Source organism: Silurus meridionalis, chromosome 29 (assembly GCF_014805685.1).
Source record: "Silurus meridionalis isolate SWU-2019-XX chromosome 29, ASM1480568v1, whole genome shotgun sequence".
NCBI classification, from domain to species: Eukaryota; Metazoa; Chordata; class Actinopteri; order Siluriformes; family Siluridae; genus Silurus; species Silurus meridionalis.
The window spans coordinates 5,111,303-5,138,241 of NC_060912.1; the positions used below are offsets into that span (position 1 = coordinate 5,111,303).

At 41.9% G+C, this 26,939-nt stretch overlaps 1 long non-coding RNA gene and 23 other non-coding genes across 24 annotated transcripts; 2 read left to right on the forward strand and 22 right to left on the reverse strand.

The window, feature by feature from the left end:
• Positions 1 to 139: 139 nt before the first annotated feature.
• On the forward strand, positions 140 to 211 carry trnad-guc. The gene has a single exon. It is a non-coding gene; the product is annotated as a tRNA-Asp (tRNA).
• Positions 212 to 918: 707 nt separating this feature from the next.
• Positions 919 to 990, forward strand: trnad-guc. Its single transcript has one exon. It is a non-coding gene; the product is annotated as a tRNA-Asp (tRNA).
• Positions 991 to 1,840: 850 nt separating this feature from the next.
• On the reverse strand, positions 1,841 to 1,929 carry trnay-gua. The gene is given in 2 exon segments: positions 1,841 to 1,876; positions 1,893 to 1,929. It is a non-coding gene; the product is annotated as a tRNA-Tyr (tRNA).
• Positions 1,930 to 3,570: 1,641 nt separating this feature from the next.
• Positions 3,571 to 3,659, reverse strand: trnay-gua. The gene is given in 2 exon segments: positions 3,571 to 3,605; positions 3,623 to 3,659. It is a non-coding gene; the product is annotated as a tRNA-Tyr (tRNA).
• A 2,755-nt stretch (positions 3,660 to 6,414) lies between these two features.
• Positions 6,415 to 6,503, reverse strand: trnay-gua. Its single transcript is given in 2 exon segments — positions 6,415 to 6,449; positions 6,467 to 6,503. It is a non-coding gene; the product is annotated as a tRNA-Tyr (tRNA).
• Positions 6,504 to 7,364: 861 nt separating this feature from the next.
• Positions 7,365 to 7,453, reverse strand: trnay-gua. The gene is given in 2 exon segments: positions 7,365 to 7,399; positions 7,417 to 7,453. It is a non-coding gene; the product is annotated as a tRNA-Tyr (tRNA).
• Positions 7,454 to 9,259: 1,806 nt separating this feature from the next.
• On the reverse strand, positions 9,260 to 9,348 carry trnay-gua. The gene is given in 2 exon segments: positions 9,260 to 9,294; positions 9,312 to 9,348. It is a non-coding gene; the product is annotated as a tRNA-Tyr (tRNA).
• An 855-nt stretch (positions 9,349 to 10,203) lies between these two features.
• On the reverse strand, positions 10,204 to 10,292 carry trnay-gua. Its single transcript is given in 2 exon segments — positions 10,204 to 10,238; positions 10,256 to 10,292. It is a non-coding gene; the product is annotated as a tRNA-Tyr (tRNA).
• Positions 10,293 to 11,156: 864 nt separating this feature from the next.
• Positions 11,157 to 11,246, reverse strand: trnay-gua. Its single transcript is given in 2 exon segments — positions 11,157 to 11,192; positions 11,210 to 11,246. It is a non-coding gene; the product is annotated as a tRNA-Tyr (tRNA).
• An 864-nt stretch (positions 11,247 to 12,110) lies between these two features.
• Positions 12,111 to 12,199, reverse strand: trnay-gua. Its single transcript is given in 2 exon segments — positions 12,111 to 12,146; positions 12,164 to 12,199. It is a non-coding gene; the product is annotated as a tRNA-Tyr (tRNA).
• Positions 12,200 to 13,066: 867 nt separating this feature from the next.
• Positions 13,067 to 13,156, reverse strand: trnay-gua. Its single transcript is given in 2 exon segments — positions 13,067 to 13,102; positions 13,120 to 13,156. It is a non-coding gene; the product is annotated as a tRNA-Tyr (tRNA).
• An 860-nt stretch (positions 13,157 to 14,016) lies between these two features.
• On the reverse strand, positions 14,017 to 14,105 carry trnay-gua. Its single transcript is given in 2 exon segments — positions 14,017 to 14,052; positions 14,070 to 14,105. It is a non-coding gene; the product is annotated as a tRNA-Tyr (tRNA).
• An 868-nt stretch (positions 14,106 to 14,973) lies between these two features.
• On the reverse strand, positions 14,974 to 15,063 carry trnay-gua. The gene is given in 2 exon segments: positions 14,974 to 15,009; positions 15,027 to 15,063. It is a non-coding gene; the product is annotated as a tRNA-Tyr (tRNA).
• Positions 15,064 to 15,922: 859 nt separating this feature from the next.
• Positions 15,923 to 16,011, reverse strand: trnay-gua. Its single transcript is given in 2 exon segments — positions 15,923 to 15,957; positions 15,975 to 16,011. It is a non-coding gene; the product is annotated as a tRNA-Tyr (tRNA).
• Positions 16,012 to 16,876: 865 nt separating this feature from the next.
• On the reverse strand, positions 16,877 to 16,966 carry trnay-gua. Its single transcript is given in 2 exon segments — positions 16,877 to 16,912; positions 16,930 to 16,966. It is a non-coding gene; the product is annotated as a tRNA-Tyr (tRNA).
• Positions 16,967 to 17,829: 863 nt separating this feature from the next.
• Positions 17,830 to 17,919, reverse strand: trnay-gua. Its single transcript is given in 2 exon segments — positions 17,830 to 17,865; positions 17,883 to 17,919. It is a non-coding gene; the product is annotated as a tRNA-Tyr (tRNA).
• Positions 17,920 to 18,784: 865 nt separating this feature from the next.
• On the reverse strand, positions 18,785 to 18,873 carry trnay-gua. Its single transcript is given in 2 exon segments — positions 18,785 to 18,819; positions 18,837 to 18,873. It is a non-coding gene; the product is annotated as a tRNA-Tyr (tRNA).
• Positions 18,874 to 19,731: 858 nt separating this feature from the next.
• Positions 19,732 to 19,822, reverse strand: trnay-gua. Its single transcript is given in 2 exon segments — positions 19,732 to 19,767; positions 19,785 to 19,822. It is a non-coding gene; the product is annotated as a tRNA-Tyr (tRNA).
• An 853-nt stretch (positions 19,823 to 20,675) lies between these two features.
• On the reverse strand, positions 20,676 to 20,764 carry trnay-gua. The gene is given in 2 exon segments: positions 20,676 to 20,710; positions 20,728 to 20,764. It is a non-coding gene; the product is annotated as a tRNA-Tyr (tRNA).
• Positions 20,765 to 21,517: 753 nt separating this feature from the next.
• On the reverse strand, positions 21,518 to 23,471 carry LOC124382224. Its single transcript, XR_006924997.1, has 3 exons — positions 23,249 to 23,471; positions 22,302 to 22,528; positions 21,518 to 21,581 (listed from the first exon to the last, which is right to left on the reverse strand). It is a non-coding gene; the product is annotated as an uncharacterized LOC124382224 (long non-coding RNA).
• trnay-gua lies at positions 21,620 to 21,708 on the reverse strand. The gene is given in 2 exon segments: positions 21,620 to 21,654; positions 21,672 to 21,708. It is a non-coding gene; the product is annotated as a tRNA-Tyr (tRNA).
• On the reverse strand, positions 22,567 to 22,656 carry trnay-gua. The gene is given in 2 exon segments: positions 22,567 to 22,602; positions 22,620 to 22,656. It is a non-coding gene; the product is annotated as a tRNA-Tyr (tRNA).
• A 49-nt stretch (positions 23,472 to 23,520) lies between the features above and the next one.
• trnay-gua lies at positions 23,521 to 23,610 on the reverse strand. The gene is given in 2 exon segments: positions 23,521 to 23,556; positions 23,574 to 23,610. It is a non-coding gene; the product is annotated as a tRNA-Tyr (tRNA).
• Positions 23,611 to 24,474: 864 nt separating this feature from the next.
• On the reverse strand, positions 24,475 to 24,564 carry trnay-gua. The gene is given in 2 exon segments: positions 24,475 to 24,510; positions 24,528 to 24,564. It is a non-coding gene; the product is annotated as a tRNA-Tyr (tRNA).
• Positions 24,565 to 26,939: the final 2,375 nt, after the last annotated feature.

Genomic DNA, 26,939 nt, shown 5'->3' on the forward strand with positions numbered 1-26,939 from the left:
ACATTATTTAGCCAAAGCCATCGTTAGCTTGGCCTTGGCAGCAAGTGAGCGGCAAAATGATCTGAAATGCAAATTTCTGACTCATCTTTTTGTTAAATTATAGATGGTGCCTGAGAACTTTAGACCCAGCAGAAGGCTTTCCTCGTTAGTATAGTGGACAGTATCTCCGCCTGTCACGCGGAAGACCGGGGTTCGATTCCCCGACGGGGAGGCTTTTTTTGTTCCCATTCTGCTTGAACATGCCATAACTCGAGGTGCATTATTGTTTGACCCAGTGTGTTGGTCTTTCCTATGAGACACAGCTCCTGTTCTCCCTCTCCTGCACTTTTGTTTAAGTCTCTGCTGACTGCTTACAGCACACTTGCTTCAAGTAGTCCACCAATTAATTGCATGTCTGTGTGGAAGGGACTGTCTTAAAGTAAGGAAATCAAACCATTTTCAGCTAATTGCTTTGCGTAGCAGGTAGGGGGGCAAATCACCAAATGTTTTCAGAACAGAGTGTACTTCAGAACCAGGGTTGGGGACATCTTCTTTGTAGTTGTTAGGCATGTGGAAATGATAGCCAAGGGTTTTTCTTGTGCAGCCTAGATCATTTTTTTCTGCCTCTGTCCTAGATTGTTTTGTGTGTTCTCCTTTTACGACACACCGAATTCATGAAGAACTTGAAATACTTCTACCACTTGTTTCAATCATTTGTTAAGACACTGCTCAACAAGTAACCAAAGGCTACAGCTGACACACTGGTAGCAGGCCTCAGCTTGCAAGGTGGAAATCGCAGAACATTATTTAGCCAAAGCCATCGTTAGCTTGGCCTTGGCAGCAAGTGAGCGGCAAAATGATCTGAAATGCAAATTTCTGACTCATCTTTTTGTTCAATTTTAGATGGTCCCTGAGAACTTTAAACTCGGCCAGAGTCTTTCCTCGTTAGTATAGTGGACAGTATCTCCGCCTGTCACGCGGAAGACCGGGGTTCGATTCCCCGACGGGGAGGTGCTTTTTGTTCCCATTCTGCTTGAACATGCCATAACTCGAGGTGCATTATTGTTTGACCCAGTGTGTTGGTCGTTCCTTTGGGAATTCAGCTACTATTCTCCTTCTCCTGCACTTTTGTTTTAGTCTCTGCTTACTGCTCACAGCACACTTGTTTCAAGTAATCCACCAATTAATTGCATGTCTGTGTGGAAGGGACTGTCTTAAAGTAAGGAAATCAAACCATTTTCAGCTAATTGCTTTGCGTAGCAGGTAGGGGGGCAAATCACCAAATGTTTTCAGAACAGAGTGTACTTCAGAAACAGGGTTGTGGACATCTTCTTTGTAGTTGTTAGGCATGTGGAAATGACAGCCAAGGGTTTTTCTTGTGCAGCCTAGATCATTTTTCTCTGCCTCTGTTCTAGAGTGTTTTGTGTGTTCTCCTTTTACGACACACTGTATTCATGCGGAGATTTTAATACTTCTACCACTTGTTTCAATCAATTGTTTAGACACTGCTCAACAAGAAACCAAAGGCTACAGCGGACACACTGGTAGCAGGCCTCAGCTTGCAGGGTGGAAATCGCAGAACATTATTTAGCCAAAGCCATCGTTAGCTTGGCCTTGGCAGCAAGTGAGCGGCAAAATGATCTGAAATGCAAATTTCTGACTCATCTTTTTGTTAAATTATAGATGGTGCCTGAGAACTTTAGACCCAGCAGAAGGCTTTCCTCGTTAGTATAGTGGACAGTATCTCCGCCTGTCACGCGGAAGACCGGGTTCGATTCGGTCAGGAAGTTAAATCCTTTTATCCCGATCGAATCGGGCTCACCTTTTGGATAGATGCAATAATCTAACGTTAAAATAAATATCCTTCGAGCTGGATTCGAACCAGCGACCTAAGGATGGCTACTAGTAAACCTCTACAGTCCTCCGCTCTACCAACTGAGCTATCGAAGGTGAAATGCATGCTGGTTTGTGTCGATGAGCTAGCAAATGGGACTGTTGACAAGCGTTTATTTCAATTAGGCTTTTGCAACCATTGGCACCAAGTGTTTAAAACCAACCCATCTCAATAGTGAACAAATAGATATAGATATATACATTGAACATAAAACTTTTCTGTCAAAGCAGTAAGTCCATTAACAGTGTTCAAGGCCATGACATTTGTAGTCCCTTTTCTGAATAATTTCTCTTGCCAAATTTTGTATCATTGACTGCCGTTCTACTTAGAAAATTATTTTAAATACACCAAAAATTAAACTGCCACAAGTCACATCATAAACATTTAATTTCCAATACAGGTCTACTAACCAAGTTTTGTTGTGTTTGTTTTTTTTTTACTTCTTTCTTTGAAGCTTTTTGGCTCTGTGTAATTATTCACTGGAGAACTCAAATCTTGACTAATTAATACCAGTGGCAGTCACAGAGAGAAAATCTGCAAAACCTTTGGCTATTTAACTGACATCTTGTGGAGAAAAATTGTATCTGGCCATAGATATTCTCTGCTGACTCTGAAAATCAGTCTACAAGCTCTGGAAGTAATCCGCTCACCTGCTAGAAGGTATGTGGGGTCCGTGTCTAGGCACCAATGGGCATCAGAGTCATTGCCCTCAGACCGCATAGATAGTGTGGTAATGACCACGACCAGCCGCTGGAGGATTATTGTGCTCATCACCTCCCTGGTGGTCTAGTGGCTAGGATTCGGCGCTCTCACCGCCGCGGCCGGGTTCGATTCCCGACGGGAGGTGCTTTTGTTCCCATTCTGCTTGAACATGCCATAACTCGAGGTGCATTATTGTTTGACCCAGTGTGTTGGTCGTTCCTTTGGGACACAGCTCCTGTTCTCCCTCTCCTGCACTTTTGTTTAAGTCTCTGCTGACTGCTTACAGCACACTTGCTTCAAGTAGTCCACCAATTAATTGCATGTCTGTGTGGAAGGGACTGTCTTAAAGTAAGGAAATCAAACCATTTTCAGCTAATTGCTTTGCGTAGCAGGTAGGGGGGCAAATCACCAAATGTTTTCAGAACAGAGTGTACTTCAGAACCAGGGTTGGGGACATCTTCTTTGTAGTTGTTAGGCATGTGGAAATGATAGCCAAGGGTTTTTCTTGTGCAGCCTAGATCATTTTTTTCTGCCTCTGTCCTAGATTGTTTTGTGTGTTCTCCTTTTACGACACACCGAATTCATGAAGAACTTGAAATACTTCTACCACTTGTTTCAATCATTTGTGAAGACACTGCTCAACAAGTAACCAAAGGCTACAGCTGACACACTGGTAGCAGGCCTCAGCTTGCAAGGTGGAAATCGCAGAACATTATTTAGCCAAAGCCATCGTTAGCTTGGCCTTGGCAGCAAGTGAGCGGCAAAATGATCTGAAATGCAAATTTCTGACTCATCTTTTTGTTCAATTTTAGATGGTCCCTGAGAACTTTAAACTCGGCCAGAGTCTTTCCTCGTTAGTATAGTGGACAGTATCTCCGCCTGTCACGCGGAAGACCGGGGTTCGATTCCCGGTCAGGGAAGTTAAATCCTTTTATCCCAGTTCGAATCTGGCTCACCTTTAGGATAGATGCAATAATTTAACGTTAAAATAAATATCCTTCGAGCGGATTCGAACCAGCGACCTAAGGATGGCTACTCAGTAAACCTCTACAGTCCTCCGCTCTACCAACTGAGCTATCGAAGGTGAAATGCATGCTGGTTTGTGTCGATGAGCTAGCAAATGGGACTGTTGACAAGCGTTTATTTCAATTAGGCTTTTGCAACCATTGGCACCAAGTGTTTAAAACCAACCCATCTCAATAGTGAACAAATAGATATAGATATATACATTGAACATAAAACTTTTCTGTCAAAGCAGTAAGTCCATTAACAGTGTTCAAGGCCATGACATTTGTAGTCCCTTTTCTGAATAATTTCTCTTGCCAAATTTTGTATCATTGACTGCCGTTCTACTTAGAAAATTATTTTAAATACACCAAAAATTAAACTGCCACAAGTCACATCATAAACATTTAATTTCCAATACAGGTCTACTAACCAAGTTTTGTTGTGTTTGTTTTTTTTTTTTACTTCTTTCTTTGCAGCTTTTTGGCTCTGTGAAATTGATAACTGGAGAACTCAAATCTTGACTAATTAATACCAGTGGCAGTCACAGAGAGAAAATCTGCAAAACCTTTGGCTATTTAACTGACATCTTGTGGAGAAAAATTGTATCTGGCCATAGATATTCTCTGCTGACTCTGAAAATCAGTCTACAAGCTCTGGAAGTAATCGCTCACCTGCTAGAAGGTATGTGGGGTCTGTGTCTAGGCACCAATGGGCATCAGAGTCATTGCCCTCAGACCGCATAGATAGTGTGGTAATGACCACGACCAGCCGCTGGAGGATTATTGTGCTCATCGCCTCCTGGTGGTCTAGTGGCTAGGATTCGCGCTCTCACCGCCGCGGCCGGGTTCGATTCCCGGTCAGGAAGTTAAATCCTTTTATCCCCGATCGAATCGGCCTCACCTTTTGGATAGATGCAATAATCTAACGTTAAAATAAATATCCTTCAGGATTCGAAACAGCGACCTAAGGATGGCTACTCATTAAGCCGCTACAGTCCTCCGCTCTACCAACTGAGCTATCGAAGGTGAAATGCATGCTGGTTTGTGTCGATGAGCTAGCAAATGGGACCGTTGACAAGCGTTTATTTCAATTAGGCTTTTGCAACCATTGGCACCAAGTGTTTAAAACCAACCCATCTCAATAGTGAACAAATAGATATAGATATATACATTGAACATAAAACGTTTCTGTCAAAGCAGTAAGTCCATTAACAGTGTTCAAGGCCATGACATTTGTAGTCCCTTTTCTGAATAATTTCTCTTGCCAAATTTTGTATCATTGACTGCTGTTCTACTTAGAAAATTATTTTAAATACACCAAAAATTAAACTGCCACAAGTCACATCATAAACATATAATTTCAAATACAGGTCTACTAACCAAGTTTTGTTGTGTTTGTTTTTTTTACTTCTTTCTTTGAAGCTTTTTGGCTCTGTGAAATTGATAACTGGAGAACTCAAATCTTGACTAATTAATACCAGTGGCAGTCACAGAGAAAATCTGCAAAACCTTTGGCTATTTAACTGACATCTTGTGGAGAAAAATTGTATCTGGCCATAGATATTCTCTGCTGACTCTGAAAATCAGTCTACAAGCTCTGGAAGTAATCGCTCACCTGCTAGAAGGTATGTGGGGTCTGTGTCTAGGCACCAATGGGCATCAGAGTCATTGCCCTCAGACCGCATAGATAGTGTGGTAATGACCACGACCAGCCGCTGGAGGATTATTGTGCTCATCACCTCCCTGGTGGTCTAGTGGCTAGGATTCGCGCTCTCACCGCCGCGGCCGGGTTCGATTCGGTCAGGAAGTTAAATCCTTTTATCCCGATCGAATCGGCTCACCTTTTGGATAGATGCAATAATCTAATGTTAAAATAAATATCCTTGAGCGGATTCGAAACAGCGACCTAAGGATGGCTACTCAGTAAACCTCTACAGTCCTCCGCTCTACCAACTGAGCTATCGAAGGTGAAATGCATGCTGGTTTGTGTCGATGAGCTAGCAAATGGGACCGTTGACAAGCGTTTATTTCAATTAGGCTTTTGCAACCATTGGCACCAAGTGTTTAAAACCAACCCATCTCAATAGTGAACAAATAGACATAGATATATACATTGAACATAAAACTTTTCTGTCAAAGCAGTAAGTCCATTAACAGTGTTCAAGGCCATGACATTTGTAGTCCCTTTTCTGAATAATTTCTCTTGCCAAATTTTGTATCATTGACTGCTGTTCTACTTAGAAAATTATTTTAAATACACCAAAAATTAAACTGCCACAAGTCACATCATAAACATTTAATTTCCAATACAGGTCTACTAACCAAGTTTTGTTGTGTTTGTTTTTTTTTTACTTCTTTCTTTGCAGCTTTTTGGCTCTGTGAAATTATTCACTGGAGAACTAAAATCTTGACTAATTAAAACCAGTGGCAGTCACAGAGAAAATCTGCAAAACCTTTGGCTATTTAACTGACATCTTGTGGAGAAAAATTGTATCTGGCCATAGATATTCTCTGCTGACTCTGAAAATCAGTCTACAAGCTCTGGAAGTAATGCGCTCACCTGCTAGAAGGTATGTGGGGTCCGTGTCTAGGCACCAATGGGCATCAGAGTCATTGCCCTCAGACCGCATAAATAGTGTGGTAATGACCACGACCAACCACTAGAGGATTATTGTGCTCATCGCCTCCCTGGTGGTCTAGTGGCTAGGATTCGGCGCTCTCACCGCCGCGGCCCGGGTTCGATTCCCGGTCAGGGAAGTTAAATCCTTTTATCCCCGATCGAATCTGGCTCACCTTTTGGATAGATGCAATAATCTAACGTTAAAATAAATATCCTTCGAGCGGATTCGAACCAGCGACCTAAGGATGGCTACTCAGTAAACCTCTACAGTCCTCCACTCTACCAACTGAGTTATCAAAGGTGAAATGCATGCTGGTTTGTGTCGATGAGCTAGCAAATGGGACCGTTGACAAGCGTTTATTTCAATTAGGCTTTTGCAACCATTGGCACCAAGTGTTTAAAACCAACCCATCTCAATAGTGAACAAATAGATATAGATATATACATTGAACATAAAACTTTTCTGTCAAAGCAGTAAGTCCATTAACAGTGTTCAAGGCCATGACATTTGTAGTCCCTTTTCTGAATAATTTCTCTTGCCAAATTTTGTATCATTGACTGCCGTTCTACTTAGAAAATTATTTTAAATACACCAAAAATTAAACTGCCACAAGTCACATCATAAACATTTAATTTCCAATACAGGTCTACTAACCAAGTTTTGTTGTGTTTGTTTTTTTTTACTTCTTTCTTTGAAGCTTTTTGGCTCTGTGTAATTATTCACTGGAGAACTCAAATCTTGACTAATTAATACCAGTGGCAGTCACAGAGAAAATCTGCAAAACCTTTGGCTATTTAACTGACATCTTGTGGAGAAAAATTGTATCTGGCCATAGATATTCTCTGCTGACTCTGAAAATCAGTCTACAAGCTCTGGAAGTAATCGCTCACCTGCTAGAAGGTATGTGGGGTCCGTGTCTAGGCACCAATGGGCATCAGAGTCATTGCCCTCAGACCGCATAGATAGTGTGGTAATGACCACGACCAGCCGCTGGAGGATTATTGTGCTCATCGCCTCCCTGGTGGTCTAGTGGCTAGGATTCGCGCTCTCACCGCCGCGGCCCGGGTTCGATTCCCGGTCAGGGAAGTTAAATCCTTTTATCCCCGATCGAATCGGGCTCACCTTTTGGATAGATGCAATAATCTAACGTTAAAATAAATATCCTTCGAGCGGATTCGAACCAGCGACCTAAGGATGGCTACTCAGTAAACCTCTACAGTCCTCCGCTCTACCAACTGAGCTATCGAAGGTGAAATGCATGCTGGTTTGTGTCGATGAGCTAGCAAATGGGACTGTTGACAAGCGTTTATTTCAATTAGGCTTTTGCAACCATTGGCACCAAGTGTTTAAAACCAACCCATCTCAATAGTGAACAAATAGATATAGATATATACATTGAACATAAAACTTTTCTGTCAAAGCAGTAAGTCCATTAACAGTGTTCAAGGCCATGACATTTGTAGTCCCTTTTCTGAATAATTTCTCTTGCCAAATTTTGTATCATTGACTGCTGTTCTACTTAGAAAATTATTTTAAATACACCAAAAATTAAACTGCCACAAGTCACATCATAAACATTTAATTTCCAATACAGGTCTACTAACCAAGTTTTGTTGTGTTTGTTTTTTTTTTTTTTTTATTCTTTCTTTGAAGCTTTTTGGCTCTGTGTAATTATTCACTGGAGAACTCAAATCTTGACTAATTAATACCAGTGGCAGTCACAGAGAGAAAATCTGCAAAACCTTTGGCTATTTAACTGACATCTTGTGGAGAAAAATTGTATCTGGCCATAGATATTCTCTGCTGACTCTGAAAATCAGTCTACAAGCTCTGGAAGTAATGCGCTCACCTGCTAGAAGGTATGTGGGGTCCGTGTCTAGGCACCAATGGGCATCAGAGTCATTGCCCTCAGACCGCATAGATAGTGTGGTAATGACCACGACCAGCCGCTGGAGGATTATTGTGCTCATCGCCTCCCTGGTGGTCTAGTGGCTAGGATTCGGCGCTCTCACCGCCCGGGTTCGATTCCCGGTCAGGGAAGTTAAATCCTTTTATCCCCGTTCGAATCTGGCTCACCTTTTGGATAGATGCAATAATCTAACGTTAAAATAAATATCCTTGAGCGGATTCGAACCAGCGACCTAAGGATGGCTACTCAGTAAACTTCTACAGTCCTCCGCTCTACCAACTGAGCTATCGAAGGTGAAATGCATGCTGGTTTGTGTCGATGAGCTAGCAAATGGGACCGTTGACAAGCGTTTATTTCAATTAGGCTTTTGCAACCATTGGCACCAAGTGTTTAAAACCAACCCATCTCAATAGTAAACAAATAGATATAGATATATACATTGAACATAAAACTTTTCTGTCAAAGCAGTAAGTCCATTAACAGTGTTCAAGGCCATGACATTTGTAGTCCCTTTTCTGAATAATTTCTCTTGCCAAATTTTGTATCATTGACTGCCGTTCTACTTAGAAAACTATTTTAAATACACCAAAAATTAAACTGCCACAAGTCACATCATAAACATTTAATTTCCAATACAGGTCTACTAACCAAGTTTTGTTGTGTTTGTTTTTTTTTACTTCTTTCTTTGAAGCTTTTTGGCTCTGTGTAATTATTCACTGGAGAACTCAAATCTTGACTAATTAATACCAGTGGCAGTCACAGAGAAAATCTGCAAAACCTTTGGCTATTTAACTGACATCTTGTGGAGAAAAATTGTATCTGGCCATAGATATTCTCTGCTGACTCTGAAAATCAGTCTACAAGCTCTGGAAGTAATGCTCACCTGCTAGAAGGTATGTGGGGTCCGTGTCTAGGCACCAATGGGCATCAGAGTCATTGCCCTCAGACCGCATAGATAGTGTGGTAATGACCACGACCAGCCGCTGGAGGATTATTGTGCTCATCACCTCCCTGGTGGTCTAGTGGCTAGGATTCGCGCTCTCACCGCGCGGCCGGGTTCGATTCGGTCAGGAAGTTAAATCCTTTTATCCCGATCGAATCTGGCTCACCTTTTGGATAGATGCAATAATCTAATGTTAAAATAAATATCCTTGAGCGGATTCGAACCAGCGACCTAAGGATGGCTACTCAGTAAACCTCTACAGTCCTCCGCTCTACCAACTGAGCTATCAAGGTGAAATGCATGCTGGTTTGTGTCGATGAGCTAGCAAATGGGACTGTTGACAAGCGTTTATTTCAATTAGGCTTTTGCAACCATTGGCACCAAGTGTTTAAAACCAACCCATCTCAATAGTGAACAAATAGATATAGATATATACATTGAACATAAAACTTTTCTGTCAAAGCAGTAAGTCCATTAACAGTGTTCAAGGCCATGACATTTGTAGTCCCTTTTCTGAATAATTTCTCTTGCCAAATTTTGTATCATTGACTGCCGTTCTACTTAGAAAATTATTTTAAATACACCAAAAATTAAACTGCCACAAGTCACATCATAAACATTTAATTTCCAATACAGGTCTACTAACCAAGTTTTGTTGTGTTTGTTTTTTTTACTTCTTTCTTTGCAGCTTTTTGGCTCTGTGAAATTGATAACTGGAGAACTCAAATCTTGACTAATTAATACCAGTGGCAGTCACAGAGAAAATCTGCAAAACCTTTGGCTATTTAACTGACATCTTGTGGAGAAAAATTGTATCTGGCCATAGATATTCTCTGCTGACTCTGAAAATCAGTCTACAAGCTCTGGAAATAATGCGCTCACCTGCTAGAAGGAATGTGGGGTCTGTGTCTAGGCACCAATGGGCATCAGAGTCATTGCCCTCAGACCGCATAGATAGTGTGGTAATGACCACGACCAGCCGCTGGAGGATTATTGTGCTCATCGCCTCCCTGGTGGTCTAGTGGCTAGGATTCGCGCTCTCACCGCCGCGGCCGGGTTCGATTCGGTCAGGAAGTTAAATCCTTTTATCCCGATCGAATCTGGCTCACCTTTTGGATAGATGCAATAATCTAACGTTAAAATAAATATCCTTCGAGCGGATTCGAACCAGCGACCTAAGGATGGCTACTCAGTAAACCTCTACAGTCCTCCGCTCTACCAACTGAGCTATCGAAGGTGAAATGCATGCTGGTTTGTGTCGATGAGCTAGCAAATGGGACTGTTGACAAGCGTTTATTTCAATTAGGCTTTTGCAACCATTGGCACCAAGTGTTTAAAACCAACCCATCTCAATAGTAAACAAATAGATATAGATATATACATTGAACATAAAACTTTTCTGTCAAAGCAGTAAGTCCATTAACAGTGTTCAAGGCCATGACATTTGTAGTCCCTTTTCTGAATAATTTCTCTTGCCAAATTTTGTATCATTGACTGCCGTTCTACTTAGAAAATTATTTTAAATACACCAAAAATTAAACTGCCACAAGTCACATCATAAACATTTAATTTCCAATACAGGTCTACTAACCAAGTTTTGTTGTGTTTGTTTTTTTTACTTCTTTCTTTGAAGCTTTTTGGCTCTGTGTAATTATTCACTGGAGAACTCAAATCTTGACTAATTAATACCAGTGGCAGTCACAGAGAGAAAATCTGCAAAACCTTTGGCTATTTAACTGACATCTTGTGGAGAAAAATTGTATCTGGCCATAGATATTCTCTGCTGACTCTGAAAATCAGTCTACAAGCTCTGGAAGTAATGCGCTCACCTGCTAGAAGGTATGTGGGGTCTGTGTCTAGGCACCAATGGGCATCAGAGTCATTGCCCTCAGACCGCATAGATAGTGTGGTAATCACCACGACCAGCCGCTGGAGGATTATTGTGCTAGTTGCCTCCCTGGTGGTCTAGTGGCTAGGATTTGGCGCTCTCACCGCCGCGGCCCGGGTTCGATTCCCGGTCAGGGAAGTTAAATCCTTTTATCCCCGTTCGAATCTGGCTCACCTTTTGGATAGATGCAATAATCTAACTTTAAAATAAATATCCTTTGAGCCGGATTCGAACCAGCGACCTAAGGATGGCTACTCAGTAAACCTCTACAGTCCTCCGCTCTACCAACTGAGCTATCGAAGGTGAAATGCATGCTGGTTTGTGTCGATGAGCTAGCAAATGGGACCGTTGACAAGCGTTTATTTCAATTAGGCTTTTGCAACCATTGGCACCAAGTGTTTAAAACCAACCCATCTCAATAGTAAACAAATAGATATAGATATATACATTGAACATAAAACTTTTCTGTCAAAGCAGTAAGTCCATTAACAGTGTTCAAGGCCATGACATTTGTAGTCCCTTTTCTGAATAATTTCTCTTGCCAAATTTTGTATCATTGACTGCCGTTCTACTTAGAAAACTATTTTAAATACACCAAAAATTAAACTGCCACAAGTCACATCATAAACATTTAATTTCCAATACAGGTCTACTAACCAAGTTTTGTTGTGTTTGTTTTTTTTACTTCTTTCTTTGAAGCTTTTTGGCTCTGTGTAATTATTCACTGGAGAACTCAAATCTTGACTAATTAATACCAGTGGCAGTCACAGAGAGAAAATCTGCAAAACCTTTGGCTATTTAACTGACATCTTGTGGAGAAAAATTGTATCTGGCCATAGATATTCTCTGCTGACTCTGAAAATCAGTCTACAAGCTCTGGAAGTAATGCGCTCACCTGCTAGAAGGTATGTGGGGTCCGTGTCTAGGCACCAATGGGCATCAGAGTCATTGCCCTCAGACCGCATAGATAGTGTGGTAATGACCACGACCAGCCGCTGGAGGATTATTGTGCTCATCGCCTCCCTGGTGGTCTAGTGGCTAGGATTCGGCGCTCTCACCGCCGCGGCCCGGGTTCGATTCCCGGTCAGGGAAGTTAAATCCTTTTATCCCCGATCGAATCGGGCTCACCTTTTGGATAGATGCAATAATCTAACGTTAAAATAAATATCCTTCGAGCCGGATTCGAACCAGCGACCTAAGGATGGCTACTCAGTAAACCTCTACAGTCCTCCGCTCTACCAACTGAGCTATCAAGGTGAAATGCATGCTGGTTTGTGTCGATGAGCTAGCAAATGGGACTGTTGACAAGCGTTTATTTCAATTAGGCTTTTGCAACCATTGGCACCAAGTGTTTAAAACCAACCCATCTCAATAGTGAACAAATAGATATAGATATATACATTGAACATAAAACTTTTCTGTCAAAGCAGTAAGTCCATTAACAGTGTTCAAGGCCATGACATTTGTAGTCCCTTTTCTGAATAATTTCTCTTGCCAAATTTTGTATCATTGACTGCCGTTCTACTTAGAAAATTATTTTAAATACACCAAAAATTAAACTGCCACAAGTCACATCATAAACATTTAATTTCCAATACAGGTCTACTAACCAAGTTTTGTTGTGTTTGTTTTTTTTTTTTACTTCTTTCTTTGCAGCTTTTTGGCTCTGTGAAATTGATAACTGGAGAACTCAAATCTTGACTAATTAATACCAGTGGCAGTCACAGAGAAAATCTGCAAAACCTTTGGCTATTTAACTGACATCTTGTGGAGAAAAATTGTATCTGGCCATAGATATTCTCTGCTGACTCTGAAAATCAGTCTACAAGCTCTTGGAAATAATGCGCTCACCTGCTAGAAGGAATGTGGGGTCTGTGTCTAGGCACCAATGGGCATCAGAGTCATTGCCCTCAGACCGCATAGATAGTGTGGTAATGACCACGACCAGCCGCTGGAGGATTATTGTGCTCATCACCTCCCTGGTGGTCTAGTGGCTAGGATTCGGCGCTCTCACCGCCGCGGCCCGGGTTCGATTCCCGGTCAGGGAAGTTAAATCCTTTTATCCCCGATCGAATCGGGCTCACCTTTTGGATAGATGCAATAATCTAACGTTAAAATAAATATCCTTCGAGCCGGATTCGAACCAGCGACCTAAGGATGGCTACTCAGTAAACCTCTACAGTCCTCCGCTCTACCAACTGAGCTATCGAAGGTGAAATGCATGCTGGTTTGTGTCGATGAGCTAGCAAATGGGACCGTTGACAAGCGTTTATTTCAATTAGGCTTTTGCAACCATTGGCACCAAGTGTTTAAAACCAACCCATCTCAATAGTAAACAAATAGATATAGATATATACATTGAACATAAAACTTTTCTGTCAAAGCAGTAAGTCCATTAACAGTGTTCAAGGCCATGACATTTGTAGTCCCTTTTCTGAATAATTTCTCTTGCCAAATTTTGTATCATTGACTGCCGTTCTACTTAGAAAACTATTTTAAATACACCAAAAATTAAACTGCCACAAGTCACATCATAAACATTTAATTTCCAATACAGGTCTACTAACCAAGTTTTGTTGTGTTTGTTTTTTTTACTTCTTTCTTTGAAGCTTTTTGGCTCTGTGTAATTATTCACTGGAGAACTCAAATCTTGACTAATTAATACCAGTGGCAGTCACAGAGAAAATCTGCAAAACCTTTGGCTATTTAACTGACATCTTGTGGAGAAAAATTGTATCTGGCCATAGATATTCTCTGCTGACTCTGAAAATCAGTCTACAAGCTCTGGAAGTAATGCTCACCTGCTAGAAGGTATGTGGGGTCCGTGTCTAGGCACCAATGGGCATCAGAGTCATTGCCCTCAGACCGCATAGATAGTGTGGTAATGACCACGACCAGCCGCTGGAGGATTATTGTGCTCATCGCCTCCCTGGTGGTCTAGTGGCTAGGATTCGGCGCTCTCACCGCCGCGGCCCGGGTTCGATTCCCGGTCAGGGAAGTTAAATCCTTTTATCCCCGATCGAATCTGGCTCACCTTTTGGATAGATGCAATAATCTAACGTTAAAATAAATATCCTTCGAGCCGGATTCGAACCAGCGACCTAAGGATGGCTACTCAGTAAACCTCTACAGTCCTCCGCTCTACCAACTGAGCTATCAAGGTGAAATGCATGCTGGTTTGTGTCGATGAGCTAGCAAATGGGACCGTTGACAAGCGTTTATTTCAATTAGGCTTTTGCAACCATTGGCACCAAGTGTTTAAAACCAACCCATCTCAATAGTAAACAAATAGATATAGATATATACATTGAACATAAAACTTTTCTGTCAAAGCAGTAAGTCCATTAACAGTGTTCAAGGCCATGACATTTGTAGTCCCTTTTCTGAATAATTTCTCTTGCCAAATTTTGTATCATTGACTGCCGTTCTACTTAGAAAACTATTTTAAATACACCAAAAATTAAACTGCCACAAGTCACATCATAAACATTTAATTTCCAATACAGGTCTACTAACCAAGTTTTGTTGTGTTTGTTTTTTTTTTACTTCTTTCTTTGAAGCTTTTTGGCTCTGTGTAATTATTCACTGGAGAACTCAAATCTTGACTAATTAATACCAGTGGCAGTCACAGAGAGAAAATCTGCAAAACCTTTGGCTATTTAACTGACATCTTGTGGAGAAAAATTGTATCTGGCCATAGATATTCTCTGCTGACTCTGAAAATCAGTCTACAAGCTCTGGAAGTAATGCGCTCACCTGCTAGAAGGTATGTGGGGTCCATGTCTAGGCACCAATGGGCATCAGAGTCATTGCCCTCAGACCGCATAGATAGTGTGGTAATGACCACGACCAGCCGCTGGAGGATTATTGTGCTCATCACCTCCCTGGTGGTCTAGTGGCTAGGATTCGGCGCTCTCACCGCCGCGGCCCGGGTTCGATTCCCGGTCAGGGAAGTTAAATCCTTTTATCCCCGATCGAATCGGGCTCACCTTTTGGATAGATGCAATAATCTAATGTTAAAAAAAATATATCCTTCGAGCCGGATTCGAACCAGCGACCTAAGGATGGCTACTCAGTAAACCTCTACAGTCCTCCGCTCTACCAATTGAGCTATCAAAGGTGAAATACATGCTGGTTTGTGTCGATGAGCTAGCAAATGGGACTGTTGACAAGCGTTTATTTCAATTAGGCTTTTGCAACCATTGGCACCAAGTGTTTAAAACCAACCCATCTCAATAGTGAACAAATAGATATAGATATATACATTGAACATAAAACTTTTCTGTCAAAGCAGTAAGTCCATTAACAGTGTTCAAGGCCATGACATTTGTAGTCCCTTTTCTGAATAATTTCTCTTGCCAAATTTTGTATCATTGACTGCCGTTCTACTTAGAAAATTATTTTAAATACACCAAAAATTAAACTGCCACAAGTCACATCATAAACATTTAATTTCCAATACAGGTCTACTAACCAAGTTTTGTTGTGTTTGTTTTTTTTACTTCTTTCTTTGCAGCTTTTTGGCTCTGTGAAATTGATAACTGGAGAACTCAAATCTTGACTAATTAATACCAGTGGCAGTCACAGAAAGAAAATCTGCAAAACCTTTGGTTTTTTAACTGACATCTTGTGGAGAAAAATTGTATCTGGCCATAGATATTCTCTGCTGACTCTGAAAATCAGTCTACAAGCTCTTGGAAATAATGCGCTCACCTGCTAGAAGGAATGTGGGGTCTGTGTCTAGGCACCAATGGGCATCAGAGTCATTGCCCTCAGACCGCATAGATAGTGTGGTAATGACCACGACCAGCCGCTGGAGGATTATTGTGCTCATCGCCTCCCTGGTGGTCTAGTGGCTAGGATTGGCGCTCTCACCGCGCGGCCGGGTTCGATTCGGTCAGGAAGTTAAATCCTTTTATCCCCGATCGAATCGGGCTCACCTTTTGGATAGATGCAATAATCTAACGTTAAAATAAATATCCTTCGAGCGGATTCGAACCAGCGACCTAAGGATGGCTACTCAGTAAACCTCTACAGTCCTCCGCTCTACCAACTGAGCTATCGAAGGTGAAATGCATGCTGGTTTGTGTCGATGAGCTAGCAAATGGGACTGTTGACAAGCGTTTATTTCAATTAGGCTTTTGCAACCATTGGCACCAAGTGTTTAAAACCAACCCATCTCAATAGTAAACAAATAGATATAGATATATACATTGAACATAAAACTTTTCTGTCAAAGCAGTAAGTCCATTAACAGTGTTCAAGGCCATGACATTTGTAGTCCCTTTTCTGAATAATTTCTCTTGCCAAATTTTGTATCATTGACTGCCGTTCTACTTAGAAAACTATTTTAAATACACCAAAAATTAAACTGCCACAAGTCACATCATAAACATTTAATTTCCAATACAGGTCTACTAACCAAGTTTTGTTGTGTTTGTCTTTTTTTTACTTCTTTCTTTGAAGCTTTTTGGCTCTGTGTAATTATTCACTGGAGAACTCAAATCTTGACTAATTAATACCAGTGGCAGTCACAGAGAGAAAATCTGCAAAACCTTTGGCTATTTAACTGACATCTTGTGGAGAAAAATTGTATCTGGCCATAGATATTCTCTGCTGACTCTGAAAATCAGTCTACAAGCTCTGGAAGTAATGCGCTCACCTGCTAGAAGGTATGTGGGGTCCGTGTCTAGGCACCAATGGGCATCAGAGTCATTGCCCTCAGACCGCATAGATAGTGTGGTAATGACCACGACCAGCCGCTGGAGGATTATTGTGCTCATCACCTCCCTGGTGGTCTAGTGGCTAGGATTCGCGCTCTCACCGCCGCGGCCGGGTTCGATTCCCGGTCAGGGAAGTTAAATCCTTTTATCCCCGTTCGAATCTGGCTCACCTTTTGGATAGATGCAATAATCTAATGTTAAAAAAATATATCCTTCGAGCCAGATTCGAACCAGCGACCTAAGGATGGCTACTCAGTAAACCTCTACAGTCCTCCGCTCTACCAACTGAGCTATCGAAGGTGAAATGCATGCTGGTTTGTGTCGATGAGCTAGCAAATGGGACTGTTGACAAGCGTTTATTTCAATTAGGCTTTTGCAACCATTGGCACCAAGTGTTTAAAACCAACCCATCTCAATAGTGAACAAATAGATATAGATATATACATTGAACATAAAACTTTTCTGTCAAAGCAGTAAGTCCATTAACAGTGTTCAAGGCCATGACATTTGTAGTCCCTTTTCTGAATAATTTCTCTTGCCAAATTTTGTATCATTGACTGCTGTTCTACTTAGAAAATTATTTTAAATACACCAAAAATTAAACTGCCACAAGTCACATCATAAACATTTAATTTCCAATACAGGTCTACTAACCAAGTTTTGTTGTGTTTTTTTTTTTTACTTCTTTCTTTGCAGCTTTTTGGCTCAGTGAAATTGATAACTGGAGAACTCAAATCTTGACTAATTAATACCAGTGGCAGTCACAGAGAGAAAATCTGCAAAACCTTTGGCTATTTAACTGACATCTTGTGGAGAAAAATTGTATCTGGCCATAGATATTCTCTGCTGACTCTGAAAATCAGTCTACAAGCTCTGGAAGTAATGCGCTCACCTGCTAGAAGGTATGTGGGGTCCATGTCTAGGCACCAATGGGCATCAGAGTCATTGCCCTCAGACCGCATAGATAGTGTGGTAATGACCACGACCAGCCGCTGGAGGATTATTGTGCTCGTCGCCTCCCTGGTGGTCTAGTGGCTAGGATTCGGCGCTCTCACCGCCGCGGCCCGGGTTCGATTCGGTCAGGAAGTTAAATCCTTTTATCCCCGATCGAATCGGGCTCACCTTTTGGATAGATGCAATAATCTAATGTTAAAAAAAATATATCCTTCGAGCCGGATCCGAACCAGCGACCTAAGGATGGCTACTCAATAAACCTCTACAGTCTTCCGCTCTACCAATTGAGCTATCAAAGGTGAAATACATGCTGGTTTGTGTCGATGAGCTAGCAAATGGGACCGTTGACAAGCGTTTATTTCAATTAGGCTTTTGCAACCATTGGCACCAAGTGTTTAAAACCAACCCATCTCAATAGTGAACAAATAGATATAGATATATACATTGAACATAAAACTTTTCTGTCAAAGCAGTAAGTCCATTAACAGTGTTCAAGGCCATGACATTTGTAGTCCCTTTTCTGAATAATTTCTCTTGCCAAATTTTGTATCATTGACTGCCGTTCTACTTAGAAAATTATTTTAAATACACCAAAAATTAAACTGCCACAAGTCACATCATAAACATTTAATTTCCAATACAGGTCTACTAACCAAGTTTTGTTGTGTTTGTTTTTCTTTACATCTTTCTTTGCAGCTTTTTGGCTCAGTGAAATTGATAACTGGAGAACTCAAATCTTGACTAATTAATACCAGTGGCAGTCACAGAGAGAAAATCTGCAAAACCTTTGGCTATTTAACTGACATCTTGTGGAGAAAAATTGTATCTGGCCATAGATATTCTCTGCTGACTCTGAAAATCAGTCTACAAGCTCTTGGAAATAATGCGCTCACCTGCTAGAAGGAATGTGGGGTCTGTGTCTAGGCACCAATGGGCATCAGAGTCATTGCCCTCAGACCGCATAGATAGTGTGGTAATGACCACGACCAGCCGCTGGAGGATTATTGTGCTCATCGCCTCCCTGGTGGTCTAGTGGCTAGGATTCGGCGCTCTCACCGCCGCGGCCGGGTTCGATTCCCGGTCAGGGAAGTTAAATCCTTTTATCCCCGATCGAATCTGGCTCACCTTTTGGATAGATGCAATAATCTAACGTTAAAATAAATATCCTTCGAGCGGATTCGAACCAGCGACCTAAGGATGGCTACTCAGTAAACCTCTACAGTCCTCCGCTCTACCAACTGAGCTATCGAAGGTGAAATGCATGCTGGTTTGTGTCGATGAGCTAGCAAATGGGACCGTTGACAAGCGTTTATTTCAATTAGGCTTTTGCAACCATTGGCACCAAGTGTTTAAAACCAACCCATCTCAATAGTAAACAAATAGATATAGATATATACATTGAACATAAAACTTTTCTGTCAAAGCAGTAAGTCCATTAACAGTGTTCAAGGCCATGACATTTGTAGTCCCTTTTCTGAATAATTTCTCTTGCCAAATTTTGTATCATTGACTGCCGTTCTACTTAGAAAACTATTTTAAATACACCAAAAATTAAACTGCCACAAGTCACATCATAAACATTTAATTTCCAATACAGGTCTACTAACCAAGTTTTGTTGTGTTTGTTTTTTTTTTTTACTTCTTTCTTTGCAGCTTTTTGGCTCTGTGAAATTGATAACTGGAGAACTCAAATCTTGACTAATTAATACCAGTGGCAGTCACAGAGAAAATCTGCAAAACCTTTGGTTTTTTAACTGACATCTTGTGGAGAAAAATTGTATCTGGCCATAGATATTCTCTGCTGACTCTGAAAATCAGTCTACAAGCTCTGGAAGTAATGCGCTCACCTGCTAGAAGGAATGTGGGGTCTGTGTCTAGGCACCAATGGGCATCAGAGTCATTGCCCTCAGACCGCATAGATAGTGTGGTAATGACCACGACCAGCCGCTGGAGGATTATTGTGCTCATCACCTCCCTGGTGGTCTAGTGGCTAGGATTGGCGCTCTCACCGCGCGGCCGGGTTCGATTCGGTCAGGAAGTTAAATCCTTTTATCCCGATCGAATCTGGCTCACCTTTTGGATAGATGCAATAATCTAATGTTAAAATAAATATCCTTGAGCCGGATTCGAACCAGCGACCTAAGGATGGCTACTCAATAAACCTCTACAGTCCTCCGCTCTACCAACTGAGCTATCGAAGGTGAAATGCATGCTGGTTTGTGTCGATGAGCTAGCAAATGGGACCGTTGACAAGCGTTTATTTCAATTAGGCTTTTGCAACCATTGGCACCAAGTGTTTAAAACCAACCCATCTCAATAGTGAACAAATAGATATAGATATATACATTGAACATAAAACTTTTCTGTCAAAGCAGTAAGTCCATTAACAGTGTTCAAGGCCATGACATTTGTAGTCCCTTTTCTGAATAATTTCTCTTGCCAAATTTTGTATCATTGACTGCCGTTCTACTTAGAAAACTATTTTAAATACACCAAAAATTAAACTGCCACAAGTCACATCATAAACATTTAATTTCCAATACAGGTCTACTAACCAAGTTTTGTTGTGTTTGTTTTTTTTACTTCTTTCTTTGAAGCTTTTTGGCTCTGTGAAATTGATAACTGGAGAACTCAAATCTTGACTAATTAATACCAGTGGCAGTCACAGAGAAAATCTGCAAAACCTTTGGCTATTTAACTGACATCTTGTGGAGAAAAATTGTATCTGGCCATAGATATTCTCTGCTGACTCTGAAAATCAGTCTACAAGCTCTGGAAGTAATGCGCTCACCTGCTAGAAGGTATGTGGGGTCCGTGTCTAGGCACCAATGGGCATCAGAGTCATTGCCCTCAGACCGCATAGATAGTGTGGTAATGACCACGACCAGCCGCTGGAGGATTATTGTGCTCATCGCCTCCCTGGTGGTCTAGTGGCTAGGATTGGCGCTCTCACCGCGGCCCGGGTTCGATTCGGTCAGGAAGTTAAATCCTTTTATCCCGATCGAATCTGGCTCACCTTTTGGATAGATGCAATAATCTAATGTTAAAATAAATATCCTTCGAGCGGATTCGAACCAGCGACCTAAGGATGGCTACTCAATAAACCTCTACAGTCCTCCGCTCTACCAACTGAGCTATCGAAGGTGAAATGCATGCTGGTTTGTGTCGATGAGCTAGCAAATGGGACTGTTGACAAGCGTTTATTTCAATTAGGCTTTTGCAACCATTGGCACCAAGTGTTTAAAACCAACCCATCTCAATAGTAAACAAATAGATATAGATATATACATTGAACATAAAACTTTTCTGTCAAAGCAGTAAGTCCATTAACAGTGTTCAAGGCCATGACATTTGTAGTCCCTTTTCTGAATAATTTCTCTTGCCAAATTTTGTATCATTGACTGCCGTTCTACTTAGAAAATTATTTTAAATACACCAAAAATTAAACTGCCACAAGTCACATCATAAACATTTAATTTCCAATACAGGTCTACTAACCAAGTTTTGTTGTGTTTGTTTTTTTTACTTCTTTCTTTGAAGCTTTTTGGCTCTGTGTAATTATTCACTGGAGAACTCAAATCTTGACTAATTAATACCAGTGGCAGTCACAGAGAAAATCTGCAAAACCTTTGGCTATTTAACTGACATCTTGTGGAGAAAAATTGTATCTGGCCATAGATATTCTCTGCTGACTCTGAAAATCAGTCTACAAGCTCTGGAAGTAATGCTCACCTGCTAGAAGGTATGTGGGGTCCGTGTCTAGGCACCAATGGGCATCAGAGTCATTGCCCTCAGACCGCATAGATAGTGTGGTAATGACCACGACCAGCCGCTGGAGGATTATTGTGCTCATCACCTCCCTGGTGGTCTAGTGGCTAGGATTGGCGCTCTCACCGCGGCCCGGGTTCGATTCCCGGTCAGGGAAGTTAAATCCTTTTATCCCCGTTCGAATCTGGCTCACCTTTTGGATAGATGCAATAATCTAATGTTAAAAAAATATCCTTCGAGCGGATTCGAACCAGCGACCTAAGGATGGCTACTCAATAAACCTCTACAGTCCTCTGCTCTACCAATTGAGCTATCAAAGGTGAAATACATGCTGGTTTGTGTCGATGAGCTAGCAAATGGGACCGTTGACAAGCGTTTATTTCAATTAGGCTTTTGCAACCATTGGCACCAAGTGTTTAAAACCAACCCATCTCAATAGTGAACAAATAGATATAGATATATACATTGAACATAAAACTTTTCTGTCAAAGCAGTAAGTCCATTAACAGTGTTCAAGGCCATGACATTTGTAGTCCCTTTTCTGAATAATTTCTCTTGCCAAATTTTGTATCATTGACTGCCGTTCTACTTAGAAAATTATTTTAAATACACCAAAAATTAAACTGCCACAAGTCACATCATAAACATTTAATTTCCAATACAGGTCTACTAACCAAGTTTTGTTGTGTTTGTTTTTTTTTTTACTTCTTTCTTTGAAGCTTTTTGGCTCTGTGTAATTATTCACTGGAGAACTCAAATCTTGACTAATTAATACCAGTGGCAGTCACAGAGAAAATCTGCAAAACCTTTGGCTATTTAACTGACATCTTGTGGAGAAAAATTGTATCTGGCCATAGATATTCTCTGCTGACTCTGAAAATCAGTCTACAAGCTCTGGAAGTAATGCGCTCACCTGCTAGAAGGTATGTGGGGTCCGTGTCTAGGCACCAATGGGCATCAGAGTCATTGCCCTCAGACCGCATAGATAGTGTGGTAATGACCACGACCAGCCGCTGGAGGATTATTGTGCTCATCGCCTCCCTGGTGGTCTAGTGGCTAGGATTCGGCGCTCTCACCGCCCGGGTTCGATTCCCGGTCAGGGAAGTTAAATCCTTTTATCCCCGTTCGAATCTGGCTCACCTTTTGGATAGATGCAATAATCTAATGTTAAAAAAATATCCTTCGAGCCGGATCCGAACCAGCGACCTAAGGATGGCTACTCAATAAACCTCTACAGTCCTCCGCTCTACCAACTGAGCTATCGAAGGTGAAATGCATGCTGGTTTGTGTCGATGAGCTAGCAAATGGGACTGTTGACAAGCGTTTATTTCAATTAGGCTTTTGCAACCATTGGCACCAAGTGTTTAAAACCAACCCATCTCAATAGTGAACAAATAGATATAGATATATACATTGAACATAAAACTTTTCTGTCAAAGCAGTAAGTCCATTAACAGTGTTCAAGGCCATGACATTTGTAGTCCCTTTTCTGAATAATTTCTCTTGCCAAATTTTGTATCATTGACTGCCGTTCTACTTAGAAAATTATTTTAAATACACCAAAAATTAAACTGCCACAAGTCACATCATAAACATTTAATTTCCAATACAGGTCTACTAACCAAGTTTTGTTGTGTTTGTTTTTTTTACTTCTTTCTTTGCAGCTTTTTGGCTCAGTGAAATTGATAACTGGAGAACTCAAATCTTGACTAATTAATACCAGTGGCAGTCACAGAAAGAAAATCTGCAAAACCTTTGGTTTTTTAACTGACATCTTGTGGAGAAAAATTGTATCTGGCCATAGATATTCTCTGCTGACTCTGAAAATCAGTCTACAAGCTCTGGAAGTAATGCGCTCACCTGCTAGAAGGTATGTGGGGTCCGTGTCTAGGCACCAATGGGCATCAGAGTCATTGCCCTCAGACCGCATAGATAGTGTGGTAATGACCACGACCAGCCGCTGGAGGATTATTGTGCTCATCGCCTCCCTGGTGGTCTAGTGGCTAGGATTCGGCGCTCTCACCGCCGCGGCCCGGGTTCGATTCCCGGTCAGGGAAGTTAAATCCTTTTATCCCCGATCGAATCGGGCTCACCTTTTGGATAGATGCAATAATCTAACGTTAAAATAAACATCCTTCGAGCCGGATTCGAACCAGCGACCTAAGGATGGCTACTCAATAAACCTCTACAGTCCTCCGCTCTACCAACTGAGCTATCGAAGGTGAAATGCATGCTGGTTTGTGTCGATGAGCTAGCAAATGGGACTGTTGACAAGCGTTTATTTCAATTAGGCTTTTGCAACCATTGGCACCAAGTGTTTAAAACCAACCCATCTCAATAGTGAACAAATAGATATAGATATATACATTGAACATAAAACTTTTCTGTCAAAGCAGTAAGTCCATTAACAGTGTTCAAGGCCATGACATTTGTAGTCCCTTTTCTGAATAATTTCTCTTGCCAAATTTTGTATCATTGACTGCCGTTCTACTTAGAAAATTATTTTAAATACACCAAAAATTAATCTGCCACAAGTCACATCATAAACATTTAATTTCCAATACAGGTCTACTAACCAAGTTTTGTTGTGTTTGTTTTTTTTACTTCTTTCTTTGCAGCTTTTTGGCTCTGTGAAATTGATAACTGGAGAACTCAAATCTTGACTAATTAATACCAGTGGCAGTCACAGAAAGAAAATCTGCAAAACCTTTGGTTTTTTAACTGACATCTTGTGGAGAAAAATTGTATCTGGCCATAGATATTCTCTGCTGACTCTGAAAATCAGTCTACAAGCTCTGGAAGTAATGCGCTCACCTGCTAGAAGGTATGTGGGGTCCGTGTCTAGGCACCAATGGGCATCAGAGTCATTGCCCTCAGACCGCATAGATAGTGTGGTAATGACCACGACCAGCCGCTGGAGGATTATTGTGCTCATCGCCTCCCTGGTGGTCTAGTGGCTAGGATTCGGCGCTCTCACCGCCGCGGCCCGGGTTCGATTCCCGGTCAGGGAAGTTAAATCCTTTTATCCCCGATCGAATCGGGCTCACCTTTTGGATAGATGCAATAATCTAACGTTAAAATAAACATCCTTCGAGCCGGATTCGAACCAGCGACCTAAGGATGGCTACTCAGTAAACCTCTACAGTCCTCCGCTCTACCAACTGAGCTATCGAAGGTGAAATGCATGCTGGTTTGTGTCGATGAGCTAGCAAATGGGACTGCTGACAAGAGTTTTTTTCAATTAGGCTTTTGCAACCGTTGGCACTAAGTGTTTAAAACCAACCAATCTCAATAGTGAACAAATAGATATAGATATATACATTGAACATAAAACTTTTCTGTCAAAGCAGTAAGTCCATTAACAGTGTTCAAGGCCATGACATTTGTAGTCCCTTTTCTGAATAATTTCTCTTGCCAAATTTTGTATTATTGACTGCCGTTCTACTTAGAAAATTATTTTAAATACACCAAAAATAAAACTGGCACAAGTCACATCATAAACATTTAATTTCCAATACAGGTCTACTAACCAAGTTTTGTTGTTTTTGTTTTTTTTTTACTTCTATCTTTGAAGCTTTTTGGCTCTGTGTAATTATCCACTGGAGAACTCAAATCTTGACTAATTAAAACCAGTGCGGTCACAGAGAGAAAATCTGCAAAACCTTTGGCTATTTAACTGACATCTTGTGCAGAAAAATTGTATCTGGCCATAGATATTCTCTGCTGACTCTGAAAATCAGTCTACAAGCTCTTGGAAGTAATGCGCTCACCTCATCATTAACGTTATTCTGTAGCCCGCCCTACACAACACATGGACATCGGAGCAACCGGTGTCCCTGTGTACAACCGCAAAACACTGAAAGAACTCAGAAACAACCCAAACAACACCATAAATGATGATCTGCGGCAGAAGCTACGCGACCTCGGCGTGCTCCGAGAAGCAGGCTTCCAGACCTCGGCATCGCCTGCGGAGGACGGACGGAGGAGTGGGAATCGAAAGCGCTGCGCAAGGAAGCAGAACCGCGGAAAGCGAGCGAGTGCTAATGCTAGGCTAAAAGCTAACCCTAACCGGCCCGCTCTACCATCACTACTGCTGGCAAATGTCTGCTCCCTGGACAATAAATTAGACTACATCAGACTCCAACAAGCTACTCGGCGTGAGTACAGATACTGCTGCGTTTTTGTGTTTACTGAGACGTGGCTGAGCGACAGAGTTCCGGACGCCGCCATCCAGCTGGACGGGCTAGCCGCGTTTCGTGCCGACAGAAATGCAGCTCTGTGCGGTAAGACTCGCGGCGGCGGTCTGTGTGTTTACATCAACACAGAATGGTGTAAGAACTCTGTGCTTGTTTCTACCTACTGCTCATCGCTGCTGGAGTTTATTGTTGTGAGATGTAGACCTTTTTATTTACCACGGGAATTCACCACCGCTCTTGTGCTCGGAGTGTACATACCACCTAGCGCTAATGCTAAGGAAGCGCTCAGCGTACTCTACGGGACCATTAGCACACTTCAGAACACACACCCTGACGGATTGTTTATAGTCGCCGGAGATTTTAATCACGCAAATCTCAGGACTGTGCTTCCCAAATTCTATCAGAATGTGGACTTTGCAACCAGAGGAGAAAACACGCTGGACGTTGTTTACACAAACATCTGGGGCGCATACCGGGCGAAGCCCCGCCCCCACCTCGGGTACTCAGACCACATCTCTGTTATGTTGATCCCAGCATACAGACCACTCAGCAGGCGTTCAAGACCAGCTCAAAAACAAGTGAGAACCTGGCCAGCAGGATCCATGTCTGCTCTCCAGGACTGTTTTGAATGCACTGACTGGGACATGTTCAGGGAAGCTGCAACCAATGGCGATTTCATCAACTTGGAGGAGTACACGTCAACAGTGACCAGTTACATAGGCAAGTGCATTGATGACGTGACTATCTACAAGACCATCACTACACGCTCCAACCAGAAGCCATGGATGACCGCCAAGGTGCGTGCGCTGCTAAAAACAAGAGACTCTGCCTTCAGAGCAGGGGACAAGACGGCCTTAAAAACAGCAAGGGCCAAACTGTCCCTTGCTATCAGAGAGGCGAAGCGCGCACACGCCAAGAGAATCCATGGCCACTTCCAGGACAGCGGAGACACCCGGCGCATGTGGCAGGGCATCCAGGCGATCACGAATTACAAGACCACATCACCTGCTTGTGACCGTGACACCTCCCTTCCAGATGCGCTGAACGACTTCTACGCCCGGTTCGATGTGCAGAACAACGTGGTGGCGAGGAAGACCATCCCTCCTCCCAGTGACCAGGTGCTCTGTCTAACCACAGCTGAAGTGAGGAAAACTCTATGCAGAGTTAACCCACGGAAGTCTGCTGGACCTGACAACATTCCTGGCAGAGTGCTCAGGGAATGTGCAGAACAACTAGCAGATGTCTTTACTGACATCTTCAACATCTCCCTGAGCAGCGCCACTGTACCTACGTGCCTCAAGACGACGACCATCATTCCTGTGCCGAAGAAGTCTTCTGTGTCCTGCCTCAATGAC